This window comes from Nycticebus coucang, chromosome 22 (assembly GCF_027406575.1).
Source record: "Nycticebus coucang isolate mNycCou1 chromosome 22, mNycCou1.pri, whole genome shotgun sequence".
Classification (NCBI taxonomy): Eukaryota; Metazoa; Chordata; class Mammalia; order Primates; family Lorisidae; genus Nycticebus; species Nycticebus coucang.
In genome coordinates, this window is record NC_069801.1 from 49,501,824 (window position 1) to 49,521,101 (window position 19,278).

At 46.4% G+C, this 19,278-nt stretch overlaps 1 protein-coding gene across 1 annotated transcript in view; it reads left to right on the top strand.

Moving 5' to 3' along the window:
- The window catches only part of GPX7 (glutathione peroxidase 7), a 263,667-nt gene that overhangs the window by 76,302 nt on the left and 168,087 nt on the right, over positions 1–19,278 (top strand). The gene's annotated exons all lie outside the window — the stretch shown is intronic.

Sequence of the window (19,278 nt, forward strand, 5' to 3'; positions counted from 1 at the left end):
CAAACACCAGAGCTGGCAGGTTCGAATCCAGCCAAATAAAAATGACAACTACGGGTGGCTCAGTGAGTAGGGCGCCAGCCCCATATACCGAGGGTGGCGGGTTCAAACCCAGCCCCAGCTGAACTGCAACCAAAAAATAGCCGGGCGTTGTGGCGGGCGCCTGTAGTTCCAGCTGCTCGGGAAGCTGAGGCAGGAGAATCGCGGAAGCCCAAGAGCTAGAGGTTGCTGGGAGTTCTGTGACATCATGGCACTCTACTGAAGGTGGTAAAGTGAGACTCTGTCTCTACAAAAAAAAAAAAGAAAGAAAGAAAAAGACAACTACAACCAAAAAATAGCCGGGCATTGTGGCGGCCGCCTGTAGTCCCAGCTACTTGGGAGGCTGAGGCAAGAGACTCGCTTAAGCCCAGGAGTTGGAGGTTGCTGTGAGCTGTGAGATGCCACGGCACTCTACTGAGAGCCATGAAGTGAGACTCTGGAAAGAAAAGAAAGGAAGGAAGGAAGGAAGGAGGGAGGGAGAGAGGGAGGGAGGGAGGGAGGGAGGGAGGAAGGAATGAAGGAAGGAAGGAAGGAAGGAAGGAAGGAAGGAAGGAAGGGGGAGGGAGGGAGGGAGGGAGGGAGGAAGGAAGGAGAAAGAAGAAAGATAAAGAAAGAAAGAAAGAAAGAAAGAAAGAAAAAGAAAGAAAGAAAGAAAGAAAGAAAGAAAGAAAGAAAGAAAGAAAGAAAGAAAGAAAGAAAGAAAGAAAGAAAGAAAGAAAGAAAGAAAGAAAGAAAAGAAAGAAAGAAAGAAAGAAAGAAAGAAAGAAAGAAAGAAAGAAAGAAAGAAAGAAAGAAAGAAAGAAAGAAAGAAAAGAAAAGAAAGAAAGAAGGTATAATCACAATTATCCTTGGAAATCCTTTTAATCACCCACAAGTAAAGTATAGAACCACCTCTCAATGACAGCACAGCCAATTTTTCCTCTACTAATGGCATAAATGGCTGTTTCTTTGGTGAGACAACTGATAGAGACGTTGGTTTGCTTAGGGACAAGATGTATCCTTACACTAGAATCACACTCAGTATGGTAAGAGATACAAGCCACGGATTTTTGGATGTGCCTCGGAACTAAGACCAATGGAGGGAGAAGATTTACCTCTTCCATGACACACTCATCCTGAGGCCTGAACTGATCGATAATATGTTATTGATCTTTCTCTTTCCATTTCTATTTGTTTCCATAGCAAATACAGTGGCATTTCTGTAAATTGAATAGAAATAGTACTTAATAGCACAGAGTTGTTGCAAGAATTAAGAGTTAAAGTTTATAGGCTCGGCGCTCATAGCACAGTGGTTATAGCAACAGCCACATACACTGAGGGTGGCAGGTTCAAACCCAGCCTGGACTGGCTAAAAAACAACAACAATGACAACTGCAATAAAAAATAGCTGGGCGTTGTGGCCGGCGCCTGAAGTCCCAGCTACTCGGGAGGCTGAGGCAAGAGAATCGCCTAAGCCCAGGAGTTGGAGTTTGCTGTGAATCGTGATGCCACCACACTCTACCGAGGGCGACATAGTGAGACTGAGTCTCAAAAAAATAAAAAATAAAAATAGACTTAAAGTTTATAAAGCACTCAAAACAGTACGTGATACAGAGTAAGTTCTAACTGTTTGCTGTTATTTTCATTAAATGTAGCTGGTACTCCACTGAACATTTAATACAGTGGAGGTGGGTAGAAGTCCTGTAGTGTCATACCTCATAACATTACCTCCAACTCTTGGGCTCAAGTGATCCTCTTGCCTCAGTTTTTCTAATTTTAGTAGAAACAGGGGTCTTGCTTTTTGCTCAGGGTAGTCTCAAACCTGTGAGCTCAAGCTTTCCGCCCACCTCGGCCTCCTAGAGTGCTAGGATTATAGGCATGAGCCACCGTGCTCAGCCACCACTGTATTTTCTTTGCTTTTTTTTTGAGACAGAGACTCAAGCTATCGCCCTGGGTAGAGTGCTGTTGCATCACAGCTCACGGCAACCTCCAACTCTTGGGCTTAAGTGATTTTCTCTCTCTCTCTTTTTTAGAGACAGAGTCTCACTTTGTCACTGTTGGTAGAGTGCCGTGGCGTCACAGCTCATAGCAACCTCTAGCTCTTGGGCTTAGCCAATTCTCTTGCCTCAGCCTTCTGAATAGCTGGGACCACAGGCATCCGCCACAATGCCCAGCTACTTTGGCTTATCCTCCATATTTTCAATGAAGTAGTTAGCACAGCTCCTTGTGCATGATAAGTGCTAGTATTATGACTATATTTCAGCAGCTTTATTGAGGTATATTTTACATGGGATGATTACATTTTGATTGTTAAAAGAGTCTGTCTAGGGGCGGCGCCTGTGGCTCAAGGAGTAGGGCACTGGTCCCATATGCCGGAGGTGGCGGGTTCAAACCCAGCCCTGGCCAAAAACCACACACACAAAAAAAGTCTGTCTGTCTGACCCTCCCTGAGATCATACCCCTTCTCTGGGGATTACAGTTCTATCCTCAGAATCTCCCTTGAGCGTGGTCTTCTCTCTTGCTTTGTTCCAGGCTCAGAGATTTGTAGTCGCAGGCCAGACTGGTCTGGTGGTCTGGCTTTCTTCCTGTCTGTTGGTGACTCAGCTATTGTTCCGCAGAATCGACAAGTCTCTGACAAGTCCCAGGACCATGGCAGGTCAAGGACTGCTACCTCCTACCCCAGTGCACAGCACTACATAAATTATCTACAGGGTTAGTCCGGATTGAAAGGTAGGGCCAATTGTTTAACAGTTTTTAAGAAGTTCAAAGGTGGGAGGCACCTGTGGCTCAGTGAGTAGGGCGCTGGCCCCATATACCGAGGGTGGTGGGTTCGAACCCAGCCCCAGCCAAACTGCAACAACAACAACAACAAAAATAGTCGGGTGTTATGGCAGGCGCCTGTAGTCCCAGCTACTGGGAGGCTGAGGCAAGAGAATTGCCTAAGCCCAAGAGCTGGAAGTTGCTGTGAGCTGTGACATCACCGCACTCTACAGAGGGCAATGGAGTGAAACTCTGTCTCTAAAAAAAAAAAAAAAGAATTTCAAAGGCTAGGTACAGTGGCTCACACTTGTAAACCTAGCACTCTGGGAAGCTGAGGAGGATTGCTTGAGGTCAGGAGTTTGAGACCAGCCTGAGCAAGAGCAAAACCTGTCTCTACTGAGAATAGAAAAACTAACTGGGCTCAGTGCCTGTAGCTCAGCGGCTAGGGCACCAGCCACATACACCTACACTGGAGCTGGAGGATTCGAACCCAGCCTAAGCCTGCCAAACAACAATGACAACTGCAGCCAAAAAATAGCCGGGCATTATGGCGGGCGCCTGTAATCCCAGCTACTCAGGAGGCTGAGGCAAGAGAATTGCTTAAGCCCAAGAGTTGGAGGTTACTGTGAGCTGTGACACTACAGCACTCTATCCAGGGTGACAGCTCGAGACTCTTATCTTGTAAAAAAAAAAAAAAAAGAAGAAAAAAGGAAGAAAAGGAAGGGAAGGAAGGGAAGGAAGGAAGGGAAAGAAGGAAGGAAGGAAGACAGACTAACTGGACGTGGCGAAATGTGCTTGTAATCCCAGCTGCTCAGGAGACCGAGGCAGGAGGATAGCTTGAGCCCAGCAGTTTGAGGGTGCAGCGAGCTATTGCATTGTAGCCCAGGCAACAGAACAAGACCCTATCTCAAAAAAAAAAAAAAAAGCAAACAAGCAAGCAAAATTTCAAGGTGGTGACAGCAGAGGATTAAACTAGGCGAAGGGCCTTGTGCAAATGCATATGTCATATATCCATGAAACGAGCCCTGAGTAGCATGCTGTATTTTCAGTTCTTTATCACTCCACATCACCATCATCTTGTCCCACCATCATCCCATCCCCCATGTGCTAAACCCGGGAAGCTTCTGGTACACCTGGTGAACACAGGAAGCATTTGGAGCCAGGGGATTTATGATCTATTTGTGCTCTGAAATCCATCAATTAGCTATAATTGATAACTTGAAACTCATTCAACTAATATTTTGGGCCTACTTTGTATAAGCCAGGTGAATAAAAAAAAGTCCCTGCTCGGTGGAATGAAATGAAGATAATACCTATGACAGCATTTTGAAAATTGTGAAAGAGGGCGGCGCCTGTGGCTCAGTCGGTAAGGTGCCGGCCCCATATACCGAGAGTGGCGGGTTCAAACCCGGCCCGGGCCAAACTGCAACCAAAAAAATAGCCGGGCGTTGTGGCCGGCACCTGTAGTCCCAGCTGCTCGGGAGGCTGAGGCAAGAGAATCGCTTAAGCCCAGGAGTTGGAGGTTGCTGTGAGCTGTGTGAGGCCACGGCACTCTACCGAGGGCCATAAAGTGAGACTCTGTCTCTACAAAAAAAAAAAAAGAAAATTGTGAAAGAATTTAGAAATTTCAGTTTTTATGCCATCCAACACCCATAATGTAAACTCACTGGCCATAAGATTCAGTTTACCCACCTCCCTCCCTGGCTACCCCTGTCAGAGATAGCCCTCTGGGGTTAGTGGCCACAACACCAGACTAAGAGTTGAGAACCTTCCATGGCCATCCTGGGCAACCAGATGCTAGTTTCATGCCTTCTCTGGAATCATTTTCCTTGTCTGTTAAATGAAATAGTTAATTTCAAATCACATTAAATGTTTGTTTTTTTGCTGAGTATTACCCAGGCATCTTCATATCATAATTACAGTATCATTAAACCAAACATTTATCATTTACCACACACTATTAGTTACTTGTACATTCTTCCATTTTATGCTCACAGCAACCCAATGAGGTGTTTTTTAGAATTCTAGAATATAAACTTGACAAGGGCAGTGGTTTTTGTCTGCTTTTTTCACTGCCATTCCCAGCTGCTAGGACAATTTTTCAGAAGCTATTTGTAGAACAAATAAATGAGGAAACAGGTTCAGAGAGGCAGTTATATGACTTATCCAAGGTCTTGTCATTAGGAAATACCAGATCCAGGGATCTAAATCAGATCTGCGTGCCTCCAAAGTCTCTGCTCAGGCTCGGTGCCTGTGGCTCACTATGTGCAAGGAGCTGTGCTAACTACTTCATTGAAAATATGGAGGATATGGCTTGGCACCTGTGGCTCAAGCGGCTAAGGCGCCAGCCACATACACCTGAGCTGGCGGGTTCTAATCCAGCCCAGGCCTGCCAAACAACAATGATGGCTGCAACCAAAAAATAGCTGGGCGTTGTGGCAGATGCCTCTCAGCTACTTGGGAGGCGGAGGCAGGAGACTCGCTTGAGCCCAGGAGTTGGAGGTTGCTGTGAGCTATGATGCCACAGCACTCTACCTGGGGCGACAGCTTGAGGCTCTGTCTCAAAAAACAAACAAACAAACGAACGAACAAAAAAGAAAACGAAGTCTCTGCTCAAGCACTGCCTGCTGTGTGAGTGTGATTCCTATTCCATAAATGAGTTGACAGGCTCAAACGGACGAGAACGTTCTCCAGGGTGTCTATTGCTCTCAAGTCTGTTTCTAAGAGCCTGGGTCTCATTCTTCTGGGGAGCATCACTTTGGAAGCTGATGGAGTTTGTCTTCTCTGCCCAGGACCCCTCTGAGATCTTGAGAGTGCCCTTCTGTCCTCACAGAAGCAGACTTACTGGCAGAGGCAGCCCAGACTCAAACCTAGCTGTCAACATGACCTTGGGTAAGTTCTTGATATCTCTGAGCTCCAGTATCCTCATCTGTAAAATGGACCGCATACTTCTCAGCCCTCACTCACAGTTGTGTCCTCCTCCAAGAACACGACAGGTAGTTAATGAATGTTGCTATTATTGCATCATCTCAGAGCAGCTTCAAGGTCAAAGCTCGCTGCCACTCATGTCTGGAGTCCACTGGGGCCTGCTGGAACCTGATCAGAGGCCATCAGCTAGGGGAGAGTAAGGTCAGCTGCTATTTTTGGAGCTGATGGAACCCAACCAGGTTTCAAATTCCCTCAGGGAGCCCTGGCCCAGGCAGCTTGGCTGGTCATGTGAATGGGGAGGTCTGACCTCAGCATGTTCTCTTGGGCCCTCCACATGGCACAGAATAGAGAGACTGTCAGGGCATAGAGTATGCTACAAGGAGACCAGCTCCTCCTGCAGCTGACCATAACCTTTTAACTCATATTCATCAGTATCTACTTGGTACTCAGAAGAGCCTGGGTACTGTTTGGGGATTTCCCTGAGACTACAAAGAATTTCCAACATCTGAATAGGAGGCAGCCTTGGGTAGTGAAAAGAGGATTTAGGAGTGAGGCAAGACTGAGTTCAATACTGAATCCTAATTTCAGCTGCAATATTCACTCTGTGGGTCTTTCTGATCTTTCTGCAAGTCTCAGTTTCTTTGAAATACAGTGAAAATGAAGGCTTCTTTAGGATGTCGAGAGAATTGGAGCATCTGGCACATAGTAGTTACTCAATAAATGACCACTATTTACACTCTGAGCTTCTGAATGTCAAGGACTCTGTCAGGTGCAGCTCTGTGTCCCAGGGTCCAACCTATGGCCCAGCCTAGCAGAGCCTTTCAGTGTTTGTTGAATGAATAATGAATTATGGAGGGCACTGAATGGAAATGCTTTAGCTGGCTCCCATCTTCAAGATTTTCCACACTCACCCCACCAAACCTCATGCATCAACCCTGGCAGGTGAACATCTACCCTTGACTTGCATATCCCTGGGACAGGAAGTTCATCTGCTCCCAAAGCTTCCCATCTGCCAAGTAGAAAGTTCTTACTTCTACTCAGACCTCTCTGAACTGAGACCTGTCTCCTAGCAGCTTCCATCCATTGGGCTTAGTTCTGGTCTCTGGAGTTATAAAGAATGAGCCTAGTTCTGCTCCCAGAAGCTAGTCCTTCAGTGATTTATTACACAATTAGAATGTGCCAGGCGTTGAGCAAGGCACCTCACTTGTTTTATCTCATTTAACCCCTTATACCTCACACTATCCCTACTTCAGAGATGAGGAAATGAGGCTCAGAGAGGTAACATAAAACGTTCGTATGTGTCAGAGAAATGATTCAAGTCCAGATCCTTCTCTAAACCTCTACTTTTCCAATGTTCAATAGATCTGCTGGAAGATAGGGATTGTCCCTCTGAGTTTTCCTTTCCTTCAGTTTCCTTCAATAAAGATTCATTATGTACCTTATGTGTACTAGGTCCTGAGCTAGGCGCCAGGAATAGAAATGAGTCAGACACAACCTATGACATTGAGGTGCTTACACTACCCCAAACCATGTGGAAAGACCCAAGAGTGATGCCAGGAACAGTGGCTCTTGCCTGTAATCCCAGCACACTGGGAGGCCGAGGTGGGCAGATTGATTGAGCTCAGGAGTTTAAGACCAGCCTGAGCAAGAGTGAGACCCCCATCTCTAAAAAATAGCCGGGCATTGTGGCAGGCACCTGTAGTCCCAGCTACTTGGGAAGCTGAGGCAAAAGGATCGCTTGAGCTGAAGTTTGAAGTTGCTGTGAGCTAGGACACCACAGCACTCTACCCAGGGTGACAAAGTGAGATTCTGTCTCAAAAAACCCCAAACAAACAAACAAACAAAAAAAACCAAAGAGTGAGAAACACAGGGACTGTCAGAGCACCACAGACCTTAGGGGTCCACGAAGGCTTCCTGGAGGAGATAACAGATGAGTTAGTTGTAAAGAATGATTAGGAGTTGGCCAGACTGTGCCAGGAGAGGCGAGAAAGCCAGATATTTTGGTGGAACTGCTCAATAAGAACTGGAGCCCCAACCACAGAGGGGCCGTGGTGCCAGGCTAAGGAGAGGGGGCTTCATAACCCTTGAGTGTGTCTCCCGCTTTAGTATGCATAAGAATTTTCCAGGTTTTTGCTTATTTAAAATACAGATTTTCAAGGTGTGTGGTTCACTTGAGCTCAGGAGTTTGAGATCAAACTGCCTGAATAAGAGCAACATCCCATCTCTACTAAAAGTAGAAAAAAATTAACTGGGCATTGTGGCAGGCTTCTGTAGTCCCAGCTGCTTGGAGGCTGGGGCAAGAGGATCACTTGAGCCCAAGAGTTTGAGGTTGCTGTGAGGTAGGAGGCCATAGCACTCTATGGAAGGTGACAAAATGAGACTTTGTCTCAAGAAATAAATGAATAGGCTTGGTGCCTGTGCCACAGTGGTTGCTCATGAGCTATGAGGCCATGCTACTCCATGGAAGGTGACAAAGTAAGACTTTGTCTCAAGAAATAAAAATATAGGCTTGGCGCCTGTGGCTCAAGCGACTAAAGCGCCAGCCACATACACCTGAGTTGGCGGGTTCGAATCCAGCCCGGGCCCGCCAAACAACAATGACAGCTGCAACCATCAAAAAGTGGCCAGGCGTTGTGGTGGGCGCCTGTAGTCCCAGCTACTTGGGAGGTGGAGGCAGGACAATCGCTTGAGCCCGGGAGTTGGAGGTTGCTGTGAGCTGTGATGCCACAGCACTCTACCCAGGGCAATAACTTGAGGCTCTGTCTCAAAAAAAAAGAAAGAAAGAAATAGGCTCAGTGCCTATAGCGCAGTGGTTATAGCACCAGCCACGCTGGTGGGTTTAAAACCAGCCCAGTCCAGCTAAACAACAATGACAAATGTAACAAAAAACAAACAAAGGAAAAAAAGTAGCCAGGCGCCTATAGTCCCAGCTACTGGGGAGACTGAGGTAAGAGAATTGCTTAAGCCCAAGAGTTTGAGATTGCTGTGAGCTGTGATGCTACAGTACTCTACTGAGGGTGACATAGTGAGACTCTGTCTCAAATAAATAAATAAATTCCAGATTTTCATTCAGTAGGTCTAGGTTGACCCCAGAATCTCTATTTTAAGCAGGCCCGCCAGGAGATTGAGAAGTAGGGTATACTCACTGTTATAGAGAACAAAAAATCGCAGGGCACAGTGGCTCATGCCTATAATCCCAGCACTGTGGGAGGCTGAGGAGGGAGAATTGCTTGAACTCAGGAGTTTGAGACTTGCCTGAGTGAGACCCCAACTCCTAAAAAAATGGAAAAACCCAGCTGGGTGCTGTGGTGAGCACCTGTAATCCCAGCAGCTTCTGGAGGCTGAGGCAGCCGGATGCCCACAGCCCGAGTCTGAGGTTGCAGTGAGCTATGACACCATCACCCTCTGCTCAGGGGATAGGGTGGGACTCTTTGTCTCAACAACAACAACAACAAAAAAGCAAACAAATAAAAATGAAAAATAAACAAGGAAATAGAGAACAAAAATCTTTGAAGGATTTCAAAGAGGATAGAGTTCTTGATCCCTGTCTTTAGAGCCTCATAAATTAACTAGGAAGGTACAGATGAAAACAAATAATTATGATCATGAATAAAGACTACTAATTCTTTGTATTCCAAGAAAGATATTTTTAGTATTCCAAGAATGTGGCACACTTGGACTTTAGCCACAAGGATATCAACGCGGTTTTTTTTTGTTTTTTTTTAAGAGACAAGAGTCTCACTTTGTCGCCCTCTGCAGAGTGCTAAGGCGTCACAGCTCAGCAACGTCCAGGTCTTGGGCCTACGTGATTCTCCTGCCTCAGCCTCCTGAGCAGCTGGGACCACAGGTGCCCGCCACAATGCCCGGCTGTTTTGTTGTTGTTGTTGTTGTTGTTGTTTCAGTTTGGCCAGGGCCAGGCTCGAACCCGCCACCCTCAGTATATGGGGCCGGCGCCCCACTCACTGAGCCATGGGCACTGCCCAACGCTGGTTTATCGGCATTAAGTTATTGAGTATGTTTTTAGGATGCCACGGTGGCCCTGTGCTGGGACGTTTTCCTTCATTATTTTAAGACTTCTTTTTTTTTTTTTTTTGGAATAATGAACGTTTATTACATGAACTAAGAAAGACTTCTTTTTTATAAAAAGAACAGAACACCAGAGAAGAATACCGATCTATCATGTACGGAAGTCGCGCCAGCTCTGGCTTAGACAGGAGCTTATCTTGTTAAAAAGTTTCATAAACAGTAAAGTCTTGCAGACTCAGGTCGCTGGATATGAAGAGGAGCTTGTAACTGATTTGGCTTGAGGTGGTCATGAAACTGCTAAGGTGCCGTTCCTGTGCTGTTCATTTTAGCAAGCAGCCACTGACGGCTGCTGTGTGCCCAGCCTCAATGCAGGCGCTAAAGATAGAAATGGAGCTGACCAAATCTCCATAGCCCAGACACAGTCTTGTGAGCAGTGAAGATCATAAACACACAGATAACGGTGTGGGATCAGTGTCGTGATGGGTGGAAACTCCAGACGTGAGAGAGCAGAGAAAGTCTCTATGGCAACCTGGGGGATGAGGGAAAGCTTCCAGAGTCTTAAAAGATGAAGGTGGAAGGGTAAACCAGAGAGAAAAATCCGCATCAGCAAAAGCTTGGCAGTAAGAAACAGCTTGGGTGTTTTTGTTGTGACTATTTCATTATAAATATTTAATTGCCAAAAAGCGTATAGGTTCAAGGTGTACGCCATGATGATTTGATATTCATGTGCATTGTGTAGTGATTACCACAGTCAAATTAATTAACACATCCATCATCACACACAGTGGCTATTTGTGTGTGGAGTGGGTGAGGCATTTGGGGTGGGGGGAAGGTGGACAGTGGTGCAGAGATTATAAGCAGCTCCTGGACACAGAAGCCCAAGTTAGGAACAAGATGGGGCTAAATAGGGAGGCAGGATCATACCATGGGGGTGAAGAGTCTTATATGTTAGGCAAAGAATGTTGGCCTTTCCCCTTTCTTTTTTTTTTTTTTTTTTTAATTTGGCCGGGGTTGGGTTTGAACCCGCCACCTCCGGCATATGGGACCGGCGCCCTACCCGCTGAGCCACAGGCGCCGCCCGGCCTTTCCCCTTTCGACAGTGGGGAGTCCTGATTTATAAACTGTAATGCAATCACCATTCCTCAAGCCTGGGACGAATGGCTAGGAATAGTTTCCACTCGGGGCCCCTAGCAGGTGCAAGTCTTCTCAATGACTCCCAGGCACTCAGAAGAGAAGGGAGAAGGTAGAGGCAGCCCCCACCTCCCCTGCCTCAGGCCTGCTTCCTGTGGCTGTTTAGTGCCATTGATACCCCTCCAGAGTCCCATCCTCAGTTCCCTAGATATTAACAGAAAAGCAGCAAAAGCAGCCTGATTTAAAAGCTAGACTCCCCTCACAGGCTAACAATGCCACTTGGAAAGAAAGCTATTATCTAATTATAAAATCTAGTTCTATAAAAATCTTTTCAAAGAAGCACTTATCATTCTATGATAAGAGCTACTATTTAATCATCCTTACAACCCTATTAGATGGCTTTGTTACTCCCATCTGAGAGGTGACAAAACCCAAACACAGAAAGTAGAGTAACTTGGTCAACCTCCCACATCCAATAAAAAGCAAAACCCACAGCTAACTCAGGAGGCTGAGGCAGGAGGATCACTTGAGCCCAGGAGTTTGAGGTTGCAGTGAGCTGGGCTGAGGCCATGGCACAGGAGCCCAGGTGACAGATTGAGACTATGTCTCAAAAAAAAAAAAGGAAAAAGAAAAGAAAACCCCAAATTGGAACCCAGCTGAAGACCTTTAGAACTAAGATCTGGAAATAGTCTGATTCCCTAATCCCGAAATCTCTAATGTAGAATTCATAAAAAAAGAGATCTCAACTGCAAGACAAAATGTTAGGAAGCCAAAAAGTTTCAATTTTCTCCCCAAAGTGATTACTTTATTTCAGGTCAATGTGAGGGTACAAACAACTAGCTTACAATATTTGCTTATGTTAGAGTTCCTCCCACACCCAAGGGGTGTGCCCTCATTCTTCCTCCCCACTGCTTGAATTGAATAGAGTTCTACTGGCTTCACATTAGGACTGAGTACATTGGATACTTGCTTTTCCATTTTGTGATACTTTACTAAGAAGAATGTGTTACAACTCCATCCAGGTTAATACAAAAGATGTAAAGTCTCCATCTGTTTTATGGCTGAATAGTATTCCAGGGTATGCATATGTCACAGCTTGTAAATCTATTTAGGTTGGTGCCACATCCTGGCCAATTGTAAACTGAGCTGCAGTAAACAGTCTAGTGCAAATGTCCTTAGGATAAAATGATTTTTTTTCTTCTGGGTAGATGCCTAGTAATAAGATTGCAGGATCAAATAGGAGCTCTAATTTTAGACCTTTGAAGATTCTCCATACTTCTTTCCAAAAAATTGATTACTTTTAAGAAGCTGAATTTATATTTTTCTCATTCTTTGTTAGGTGCCCTAAACACACACGCTGAGTCTGCCTTGGACTAATCCAGAATTGTCCCCATCTGTAGGATCCAAAGTCTAGGCATTTCCCCCTCTGCCATCTTGCCCTTCCCAAAAGTTTTCAAGCAACTGCATGAAACATAAAACAAATAAAAAATGGAATTCATTTCTAAGTTTAAAAAAATCCACCAAGTAGCTCAAAAAGTTTCTTTTCCCTACCCCATCCCATAAGCTCAGAATCAATATGAATAGCTCCCACTGTCCACATAGCTGCCCAAACTAAGACCTGTTTTTTGTTTTTTCTTTACCTGATGCTTGCCTCTACTTCCCCCTTCCCCGCATTCAAGGCCAGATTTTGCTTATTCACCTGCCTCCACAGCCCACTGCTACCCCTCTCCTTCCCCACTAGGCCTTAGCTTAGGTCCCACCATGTCTCACCTTGACATCTGCCATCCTCTCCTAACTGGTCTCCCTGACTATAGTCCTTCCCTTTCCAATTCATTGTCTGCATTTGAGGTGATCTAATTTCCAAATGTGATCATTTCATTTTCCTGCTCAAAACCCTTTAGAGGTTCTGCTTTACCCACAAGATAAAAGCCAAATCCCCTGGCAGGGCACTGTGGCTCATGACTGTAATCCTAACACTCTGGGAGGCTGAGGCGGATGGATGGCCTGAGTTCACAGGTTTGAGACCAGCCTGAGCCAGAGCCAGAACCCTGTCTCTGTTTTTTTTTTTTTTTAAACTGATGTTTATTTTCCTCCTTTATTTCCATCTTGTTTAAGAGCTTGTGGAAGAACAGCTTAAGACCACTCCGTGGTTGTTCCTACCCTTTCAGTGGCCTGAGCAGTGGGAGCTGCAGACCAGTCTCTGTGGCAGGCTGGGCACTCCCGTCTTCAGTGGGGACCTGCTGGGTAGGCACAGAGGGCACCTGCAGCCTTCTGACCAGTCTGCAACCTCTGGTGGCGTGGCAGTAAACTCAGGAGCTGGAGCAGTCCATTCACCCTGAAATTCCTCCTTGGTCACAGCTTTCTCAGCAGCAGCAGCCTGCTCTTCCTTTTCAATCTCTTCAGGATCTCTATAGAAGTAGAGATCTGGCATGACCTCCCACGGATGTTCACGGGAGATGGTGCCACGCATGCGGAGAACTTCCTGGGCCAGCACCCACCATGTCAGACCTACCGAGTGAGCTCCCTTGTTGCAAGGGATGGCGATGTCCACGTATGCAGAGGAGAATCTGTGTTACACAGAGCAATGGTAGACAGGTTAACATAAGATGCCTCTGTGAGAGGTTGGTGGTCAGCCCTGGGGACAGTATCCACTAGAAGACGAGGCTCCCGGAAGGCTGCCAGGATCTGGTTAGTGAAGGTTCCAGGAGTGAAGCGGCCAGCAATAGGAGTGGCTCCAGTGGCAGCAGCAAACTTCAGCACAGCTCACTGGCCAGTGTCCTGGAGGCAGGGTTTTCAATGGCAACCATGGCCCTAGCTGCCAACAGAAGTTTTTCCCAGGTCCTCTTCAGATTTATGATGTAGACACCATCACTTTTCCTTTTGTAGATGTACTGTTCCATTTGGAAGTCAAGGTTGGTGCCACCTAAGTGGGTTTCTGCTGCAAGGAATTTGAGGACATCCTCTCCCTTCATTTGCAGGACATCAAGGGCTCCGGACATTGTGAAAATTTCCCTTTAAGTTACGGTGGGAATCCAGAACAATGCCATATGGGCCCTCCCTGAGCGGCCCGGAAAGCCAGACCCCCGTCTCTTAAAAAAAAAAAAAATACGCCTGTAGTCCCAGCTGCTTGGGAGGCTGAGGCAAGAGAATCCCGTAAGCCCAAGAGTTAGAGGTTGCTGTGAGCCGTGTGACGCCACGGCACTCTACCAGAGGGTGGTACAGTGAGACTCTGTCTCTACAAAAAAAAAAAAAAATAGCCTGGCATTGTGGTGGGCACCTGTAGTCCCAGCTACTTGGGAGGCTGAGGCAAGAGAATCTCTTGAGCCCAAGAGTTTGAGGTTGCTGTGAGCTGTGACATCATTGCACTCTACCCAGGGTGACATTGTGTGACTTTGTCTCAAAAAAAAAAAAGCCAAATTCTCTTAGGCCTTCCCCTCCCTCTCTGGGACTCTAGCTTCTCTTTCTCACAGTACTGAGGGCTGTACTGTCAGATTTCAGCGAGAACACAAACCTCTAGTCAATTACAAACCTTCTCCTTTAGATCATCAGACCATCTCTGAATTTCCTGCAGTACAGCACAAGCCTGGGGTATAGGAAATAGTTGTTAATGATGATTCAAATGCCTGCAGGCTAGAAGAGAGTAATGACACTGCTTGCTGTGAGCAGAGTCCAAAAACCCATCTTCAAACATTGCCTCAAAGGCTGCACCAAAGTCAGAACTCACGCATACTGGCTCTTAACAACCTATTGCCTCCCACAGCAGCCTGGGTACAAATGGCTTTGGACCCTTCTGAACAGTAAATTATTCTTTGCATTTTTTTATTTATGTATTTTTTAGAGACAGAGTCTCACTTTGTCCCCCTCGGTAGAGTGCTGGGACATCACAGCTCAAAGCAACCTCCAACACCTGGGCTTAGGTGATTCTCTTGCCTCAGCCACCTGAGTAGCTGGGACTACAGGCGCCTGCCACAATGCCCGGCTATTTTTGTTGTTGTTGTTGTTATTGTTGCAGCTTGGCTGGGGCTGGGTTTGAACCTGCCACCCTTGGTATATGGGGCTGGCGCCCTACTCACTGAGCCACAGGCGCCTCCCTCTTTGCATTTTAATAACTTTCATGACATATAACATTCTAACATTGTTAATGCCCACTCCATTGTTCCCAGCCCCATTCAAATATGACTCAGGAAGGCAAATACCAGAGGCCCCAGGCAGGAAGTGGTCCATAAAAAAATAATCCACCTGGGCGGCACCTGTGGCTCAGTGGGTAAGGTGTGGGCCCCATATACCGAGGGTGGCGGGTTCAAACCCGGCCCCGGCCAAACCGCAACCAAAAAATAGCCGGGCGTTGTGGCGGACACCTGTAGTCCCGGCTACTTGGGAGGCTGAGGCAAGAGAATCACCTAAGCCCAGGAGTTGGAGGTTGCTTTGAGCTGTGATGTCCCAGCACTCTACCGAGGGGGACAAAGTGAGACTCTGTCTCTAAAAAATACATAAATAAAAAAATGCAAAGAATAATTTACTGTTCAGAAGGGTCCAAAGCCATTTGTACCCAGGCTGCTGGGGGAGGCAATAGGTTGTTAAGAGCCAGTATGCATGAGTTCTGACTTTGGTGCAGCCTTTGAGGCAATGTTTGAAGATGGGTTTTTGGACTCTGCTCACAGCAAGCAGTGTCATTACACTCTCCTTAAGCCCAGGAGTTGGAGGTTGCTGTGAGCTGTGTGAGGCCATGGCACTCTACCGAGGGCCATAAAGTGAGACTGTCTCTACAAAAAATAAATAAATAAATAAATAATCCACCACATCTGCCACCTAAAAATCAAGTAAGCCTAATTTTTCAAAATCACAAAACCCATTATTTAATTGAAAAAGTAAGAGTCTTAAAAAATGACTAAGCAACACCAACACTATTATGCCAAAGAATGACAGTAGGTGGTGAAGGGTAGTGAGGGATAATGGTTTTGTCTATGTTCCAAATTACATTTTATAAGAACATATTAATTTTATAACCCCAAACTTCAAACCTTGGGTTTTTTTTGTTTTTTTGTGACAAGATCTTACTCTGTCACCTAGGCTAGAGTGCAATGGTGTCATCACAGCTCACTCTAACCTCAAATTCCTGGGCTCCAGCAATTCTCCCGCCTCAGCCTCCCCAGTAGGTGGGAATATTGGTGCAAACCACCATGCCTGGCTAATTTTTCTACTTTTTTTGAGACAGAGTCTCACTTTGTCGCCTTCAGTAGAGTTCTATGCTGTCACAGCTCACAGCAACCTCAAATTCTTAGGCTTAAGTGATTTTGTTGCCTCAGTCTCCCAAGTATTTGGAACTACGGGTGCCTACCACAACGTCCAGCTATTTTTTTTTTTTCAGAGACAAGGTCTTGCTCTGGCTCAGGCTGGTCTTGAACTCCTGAGCTCAGGCAATCCACCCGCCTCGTCCTTCCAAAGTACTAGGATTACAGACGTGAGCCACTGAGCCCAGCCTAATTTTTCTATTTTTCGTAGAGATGGGGGTTTTACTCATGTTCAGGCTGATCGTGAACTCCTGGCCTCAAGTGATCCTCCTGCCTTGGTCTCCCAAAGTCCTAGGATTACAGACATGAGCCACCACTCCTGGCCTGTATTTTTTTTTTTTTTTTTGAGGCAGAGTCTCACTATGTTGCCCTCGGTAGAGTGTCATGGCGTCACAGTTCACAGCAACCTCAAACTTTTGGGCTTAAGCAATTCTCTTGCCTCAGCCTCTGAAGTAGGCTGGGACAATAGGGGCCCGCCACAATGCCCAGGCCTGTATTTTTTTTTTTTTTTGTAGAGACAGAGTTTCACTTTATTGCCCTCGCTAGAGTGCCGTGGCGTCACACAGCTCACAGTAACCTCCAACTCCTGGGCGTAGGCGATTCTCCTGCCTCAGCCTCCTGAGTAGCTGGGACTACAGGTGCCCGCCACAACGCCCAGCTATTTTTTTGTTGCAGTTTGGCCGGGGCTGGGTTTGACCCACCACCCTCGGTATATGGGGCTGGCGCCCTGCTGACTGAGCCACAGGTGCCGCCCAGGCCTGTATTTTTTAAAATACTAAAAGTTGGCCGGCACAGTGGCCTGTAATCCTAGCACTTGGGAGGCCGAGGCGGGTGGATTGCCTGAGCTCACGGGTTCGAGACCCGTGTCTCCAAAAATAGCCAAGCATTGTAGTAGGCACCTGTAGTCCCAGCTGCTTAGAAGGCTGAGTCAAGAGAATCGCTTGAGCCCAAGAGTTTGAGGTTGCTGTGAGCTATGAGGCCACTGCACTCTACCAAGGGCAACAAAGTGAGACTCTGTATCAAAAAAATAAATAAATATAATAAAATCGTAAATGTTTAGGTTTTTAAAAAATTGTGATGGAATACATGTAAAATTTACCATCTTAACCACTTTTAAAATTATAGTTCAGTAATGTTAGTATATTGCTATGCAACTAATCTCCAGAACTTTTTCATTTTACAAATTTGAAACTCGGCTCGTCACCTGTAGCTCAACGGCTAGGACACCAGCCACACACACCGCAGCTGGCAGGTTTGAACCCAGCCCGGGCCTGCCAAACAACGACAACTACAACAACAACAATAGCTGGTTGTTATTTGGCAGGCCTGGGCTGGTGTATGTGTGCACCAGCTACAGTGTATGTGGCTGGTGCCCTAGCCACTGAGCTACAGGTGCCGAGTCTTTTTTTCTTTTTTGACATGGAGTCTCTGCCTTGTTGCCCCAGGCTAAAGTACTGTGGCATCAGCCTAGTTCACAGCAACCTCAAACTCCTGGGTTCAGGTGCTCTTCCTGCCTCAGCCTCCCCAGTAGCTGGGACTACAGGTGCCTAACACCATGCCCAGCTAGTTTTTTTAGTGTTTCTGTAATGGTGCACACCTTTAGGGAGGATGAGGCAAGAGGATCACTTGAGCTATGAGGCCACAGCACTCTGAGGATGAAAGTGAGACTGTCACAGACAGCAACAAAAAGTAGCTGTACACATCTTGTATTCCCATCAGCAATGAATGGTAATTGCTGTTGCTCCACAACTCTCCCAGCATTTCATGCGGTCAGTGTTCTGGGTACTGGCCATTCTAATACAGTATTTGCACAGTGCTCTTATTCTACGTGCATATCCCAGACGAAACGTCATACCGAGTCTTCTCACATACTCAGTTGCAGATCTTCTGTGGTGAGCTATCTGTGAGGGTCTTTGGCCCATTTTAAAAATCAGGCTTTTTTTTTACTATTAAGTTTTTTTTTTTTTTTTTTTTTTTGTAGAGACAGAGTCTCATTTTATGGCCCTCGGTAGAGTGCTGTGGCCTCACACAGCTCACAGCAACCTCCAACTCCTGGGCTTAAGCGATTCTCTTGCCTCAGCCTCCCGAGTAGCTGGGACTACAGGCGCCCACCACAACGCCCAGCTATTTTTTGGTTGCAGTTCAGCCGGGGCCGGGTTTGAACCCGCCACCCTTGGCATATGGGGCCAGCGCCCTACCGACTGAGCCACAGGCGCCGCCCTACTATTAAGTTTTAAGATCGTTGTGGCATTGTGGTTTGTTTTACTTGCATTCTCCTAAGGATTACTGATGTTGAACATCTTTTCATATGCTTATTGGCCTACAGAGTTTATTTTTTCTACTATGTGCAGAGTTTTCTTATTTTTTTTGCGGTTTTTGGCCGGGGCTGGGTTTGAACCTGCCACCTCCTGCATATGGGGCCTGCGCCCTACTCCTTTGAGCCACAGGCGCCCCCCCTACAGTTTATTTTGAGCACACTAAAAGCTACTTTACATTTTAAAAATGAATTTGATGTCTTTTAAGACTTCTGCTCTACTCTTGGGAAAGGCCCTCTCCTCCATCAACTTGAGAAGTTGGCCAGCTGCGCTCAACCACCTTCATGCACAGAGCAAGCCTTCCTTGTGAAAACAGTAGGTGATGACAGATATAAATGGTCCTGTTATTGCAGAAAAGTGACAAGCTCGCCCCCTGGTGATAAACTGGGGAGATAATAGAAAAAGCAAATGTACTATTGATTACGCAATTTGAGACAAACCATCCAGGGACATTGACGGCAATGTTATGTTAAAGTCCCAGGTGGCTCCAGGGTTTACATATTGATTCCACCCCCAGACCTAAGACAGTGTACTTAAGCGATTCTTTTATAGTAAATACAAAATTAATAAATTTAAATTTTAAAAAGAGGCTCAGCACCCTTAGCACAGTGGTTACAGCGCCTGCCACATACACCGAGGGTGGTGGGTGTGAACCCGGCCCCGGCCAGCTAAACAATGGCAACTGCATCAAAAAATAGCTGGGCATTGTGGCGGGCGCCTGTAGTCCCAGCTACTTGGGAGGCTGAGGCAAGAGAATCGCGTAAGCCCAAGAGTTTGAGGTTGCTGTGAGTTGTAACACCACAGCACCCTAC